This window comes from Equus caballus, chromosome 1 (genome assembly GCF_041296265.1).
Source record: "Equus caballus isolate H_3958 breed thoroughbred chromosome 1, TB-T2T, whole genome shotgun sequence".
NCBI lineage: Eukaryota > Metazoa > Chordata > Mammalia > Perissodactyla > Equidae > Equus > Equus caballus.
Genome location: NC_091684.1, coordinates 159770821 through 159776397, shown reverse-complemented (window position 1 = coordinate 159776397; position 5577 = coordinate 159770821).

Genomic DNA, 5577 nt, shown 5'->3' with positions numbered 1-5577 from the left:
TGGGACTGACCAGGAATCTGGCAGCCTTCAGGGAGCCAACGCTTCTATAAACAGATTGGGGCTCCACCCTCAGGTCACTCCCTCAGCCCAGCCCCTTCGCCTCTTCCCCAAGAGGCTGAGTCAATCAGCATCTCCTGAAACCTCTGGCGGGGCTCCAGCAGCCACAGGTGGAGCACGACTTCCAGAGCTGGGGTGTCAAGGCTGCAGATGCAGCGAGGAGGGGAGACAAGACCCAGGAGCTGTGACAGGGAGCTAGTTCCCCTGAGGATGAGGGCAGAGGGCAGGGTTGGGACAGAGCTGGGGAAACCCCTGCAGCCAGGCCCCAGCCTGAGGCAGGCCAGCCTCAGGGGAGGAGGGCTGAGCATCTGAGAGCAGACGAGAGGTCCGACCTCTGGAGCAGCTCCCTGTGGCCAGGGCTGTCATAGCCGATGGCCTTGGGCTAGGTCTTCATGCTCACCTGCCTGAGCAGCCTTCAGAGAGCTGCAGGGGGCTCGGCTCTCTGGTTCTAGGACCCTCCCCATCAAGGTTGGCCTCACCCCTTCTGTTCCTGGGAGTTTAGAGGATTTCTGTTAGACTCCAATGTCACACTTTTTAATAAAGGTAAAAGGGACCAATCAGGAAACTCTTAAATTATGAATATTAGAGAAGAAAGCTTTGTGAAGTCATCTAACTGAACTATTCAGTGCACACAATAGCATTAAATGTTCTCCTGAAATGACATGAATTCAGTCATTTTAGTGCCATTCACTATATGATTGAACAATATATTTGTTTTTCAAGGCAAATGAGATTGAATTAATGTTAAATTATTGCAAATGGATCTAAAATGTATTATTACAGAATCAGCCAAAAAAGAAAGTTAATAACGATCCATGAACAAGTGAAAAATAATCAGATGGAAAATACCTCTATTTGCATGAACCAGTTGTAAAATCTAGTGAACAAGTACATGTAAAAGGTAGAAAGCTACGAAGAACAGCTTATTCCAAAGTGGGTCATAGGTGAAGCAATGGACAAGGTCACTCGGCTGGTAAGTGGCAGAGCCCAGGATTCTGCTCTCTGGACTGAAAGCCCATGGCCCCTCCCCAGACTGGGCTCAGCCTGGCCTGGAGCCCAGCCACTGGGACCACCCTGGTCGTTGGTGGCCTCCACGGCCTGGGCCAGTCCCAGAGCAGTCCTGGGACCACAGGAGTCCTGAGGAAATACATGCCCCTGGGGAGTGAATTCACATCTTCTCCCTAAACAGATGGGGACTTCATCCGGAACAAGTTGGAGGTGCTTAGTGAGGCAGAGCGGCAGCCTCACCCTCCATGGGGTGACCCCAGTGCCCGCCCTCCACACCAGTCTGAGAGGGCCAGGCAGCCCCACATCTCCAGAGAACAGGGCCCCTGAGATCAACCGGTTGTACTATGAGGGGAGCTTGGTGCTCAGTCTCCCCACTTGTGCAGCGATGGGGGTGGTAAATGCTGGATCTGGAGAAAACCATGAAATTCCCGACTCAGAGAGTCTAAATTTGGGGTGAGGGCCCATGGGTGGGATTTAGGGCACTCCCACCAGTTACTGAAATTATGTACAAAATCCTGTGGGTATGTATGCACGTGAGTGCGTCTGTCCAAGAGGAATGTCATGCAAACCACATGTCATACTAAATTTTCCAGTAGCCACGTTTTAAAAAGTAAAAAGATACAAGTAAAATCAAGTTTAATAATATATTTTATTTAACCCAATAATCCAAGGTATTATCAATTCAACAAGTAATCGGCATATAAAATTATTAAGGAGATATTTTACGTTACTTTCATACTAAGTCTTTAAAAGCCACTGTGTGTTATACACGTATGGCGTATCTTCATCCAGACTAGCTACGTTTCAAGAGTCAGGTAGCAGCCACACGTGGCAAGTGACTGCCTTATTGCAGAGTGCAGATCTATAGCGTGGCCACAGAGTTCTGCATGGATGAAGGGAAATAGTTGGGACCCTGCAATAGCAGGTTCCCCTGAATTATGAGCCACGATTTAGGATTTTACTTGGTTGAGACCCAAATCAGGAAGGGGGAGGGGCCAGGAACAGGGAAACAAAGTTGTTCCCTTAAGTCTTGTTGATTCCCACCCCCCCCACCCTGCCACCCGGCCCCGCACTGCCACTGCCCCAGGTCTTGTAAAGGCTGTGATTAGGGAGCAAGGATGGGGAGAGGTGGGCCAAGAGGGACAAAGGGCAGGGCGAGAAGAAGAAGAAAGGCAGAGGATCTCTGGAGGTGGTCAGCCTGGAGCAGAGCCAGCAGGCACGCCTGGGCTTGGCTGAGGTCACAAGTTGCTCACCCAGGCCAAGGGGATCCTCAAGGGAGGGACATGCCTGTAGGGCCCATCTGCAGGCCCCATGCACGCTGCCGAGCTGGAGGAGGTCTCAGGCACCTCCATTTTCCATTCTGTCATCCTTCACCCTTCCTGGCCTTCCCCCTTCCTACCACTCTCTTCTCAAAGTTTGCGCCACACTCATAGTAAATGAACATCAACTTTTTCATTCATAGCTCCTTTAATTTTCCCCAATTTCCTCTGCTGAACCAGCCCTTCCTCTGCTCTCAGCCCCCCTGGTTTGGGTGGTGTTGCTCCACCTTCAGCCACAAGAATACAGCGTATGGCCCAGGCTGGCTAACCAACGCCCTGGTTGGGATCGCCCTGGTTGAGCGATTGGTTCATTGGACTCATGACTCAACCTGGCGCATGAAGTACTGAAAGAGCCGCTTCCTTTTTCCTGCTGGGCAAGAACCTGGGAGGATATGAAGCTGGCATCCTGCACCACAAGAGGAAGACCTGTCAGAAACGGAGCCAATGATAATAGTTAACACTTAAACAATACTTACCGTGTGCAGGCAGAGGTATGTTTACCGTGAAGCTGATGATGCTTAAGCTGGGTGCTCCTCCTGCGAATGCCCTTCCGAGGCTCGGAGAGGACCCTAGCCATAGGTTCTTGTGATCCTGCGCGTTAGCAAAATTTGCAAGAGTAAGCAATTCTAACCACAACTGGTTAAGACCACTGTCTTCCCATTCTTACATCTCCTCCGTTGGCACTGATGTGACTCTGGGTGTTTGTAGGCTCTGGTTAAGGACAAGTTGCGTTAGAGATGCATTTAATTTCAACTTAGTAGGACACAGCTTTGTGGTTTGCAGTCAGTTTCATGTCTAGTGAAGTCACCGCCAGCCATTCTGGTTTAGGAATAGTTGTCAAAAACACTACTACCACCCACTGTGCCACTTCATCTGGCATTGTGACACAGAGGTACCAGGCCAGAGGTTGCACTGTCAGGTGAGTAGAATCGGGTAGAGCAAGAGAAACAAGGTTGAAACATACATAGCCAGAAACTAGCCTGTGGAAAAGTCACTCAATCAGACACAGAAAATCCTAAGTGGAAGATTTCATTTTCATTGACACCTGATCAAAACAGAAGTTCTCTCTTGAAAGATGTTCAATCATGTCTTGATTGAACAGTTTTCTTTTTATTTGATGGGAATGTCAAGAAATAGGAACTGTATTACAGGAATGTGTAGTAGCTAGCACATCTGCAATAGCTCAGATATGAGAGAAACTTGACAGAGGTTTTGGCAGATTTTATTTTTCTAAAGATGGGTCCAATGATACCTCCTGGCCTTCGTGCTCTTCTGGAACCTTGCTACTCCTTCACCAAGAGGAGGAGGCAAATTTCCCTCCTCTTGAATCTAGTGAGCTGTAGACTCTGACAGGATATGAGGAACTGACTGCTTGACTCCAAGGTTAGGTCATGAAAGGCGATGCAGCTTCTCCTGCTGAGCACGTCCATGTGAGACGTCCAAGAGCCCTGAGGTAGCTGCGCTGTGCAGAGGCCAACCCATGCGGAGAGGCCAGGAGGAGGCATGGGAGTTAGCAGTCCTTGTCTCCAGGTCTTCCCAGCCCAGGTCCAGGCACGGGGGCTGGAAGGAGCCTTTAGATGATCCTAGCCCAGCAGTGAGTCACTCCCAGCCTGAATTTCTGACTCACAGAATCTACAAGCCTAAGAAAGTGGTTGCTATTTTATGCCATTAAGTTTGGGGTGGTCTGTTACGTGGTCATAGAAACCAAATCAGAGATTTTCCCAAATTTGCTCACGATCCTAAAGTAGAAAGAAGTAGAAAGAAACTGTCAATAATTAACTATTATTAACTATCATAATTAAAAAAACCAAATTTCAGTCAACCAAACCAGAGGGAAGATTGCTTTCCATTTGCTCTAAAGAAAACCAATACAAAACTGGTGCTGAATGAAGAGGCAGTGAAGGAGTACGCAACCAAACCACGGAGGAGAAGGTATTGAGGTCGATTAATATTACATTATTATATTATGTTATTCAAAAAATTTTTGTCATGCTTTGGCTTTTGTCACCCTTTTAAAATTTGCATTTTTGTGTGACTTCTTTTATCGTTCTAAATAAATATTCACTTTCTTACCTAATTATGTATCAACTTATATAAACTTCAGGCTCCATAGGGCATGGATCTAGGCTCTGTGTCACACTGTTCAAAGCACCTTATATATATGACATATTTATTGATTCCTCAAACCTCCTGAGGCAGGTACTACTATTATCCTCACTTTACAAATAAGAAAACTGAGGCAGGAATTAGTTGAGGACCTGACCCAGGTCACCCCAGGAATCTAGCCCAGAGACAGTGCTGTTAGCCACCACCGGCAATACATTCTCTCTCCAGCAGAAATGCAAGCAAGAAGAAGCACAAGAGAGTCCCTGGATCAAGTCTTGCCTGAAGGAGTAGATCTAGTTCTGAACTTTTCATTTGGGACTCAGCCCTTCCCCATCTACTTTAACTCCAGGAAGGAAGGATTCTGTCACTCCCCTCCCTTTACCTTCCCCTAGAATAGCACTCGATGACGGCATCATAGAGGAGAGGAGGCACATGACAGGAGTGGAGGAGGAGACAAAGCTGATGCCCAGCTGAACCTCAGTTCAGGCAAAAGCCCTGAAGCAGGTGGTGGGACAGGTGGCAAGGCGTATGGTGTGAGGCAGGGCTGACACGCACTTCAGCTTGTAGCACTAATTACCATGTCAAGACCAAGGCACAGACAGGTTTGTGCTCTTGCCTCACGAGGAAGTAGTTATTCATTCAGTTGATGAGAGAAAGGACCATTTCCTGTCCATGACTGCTCAGAAGCAAGCAGGAAAGGAGCACTGGCCCCTGTCCTCATTCAAGGGCTGTTGGAAATGATGAGCCTCTCTCTAAGCAAGGGGAGGATACCACGCAGCCAACGTATCCATTCACCTAACAAATATTTATTGAGTATCTACCATGTCCCAGACAGAGAGCCAGGTGAGCAAAAACAGGCCTGATCCCGACTTCAGGAAGCTTCTGTCCAGTGTACAAGCTGCCTTCCATTCCATGTCTCTGAGCCAATGGAGCACGTCAGTGTCTTAGAACCTGGGACGTTACACAGCAGGCCCTGGAGTGCTGGGGCAGGTATCTGACCCAGAATAGAGCCTCTGGAATTTCAAGATAAACAGACATAGAAGAGCTGTAAATGAATATTGTCCAGCTAATTAACTTTGTCTGGAGG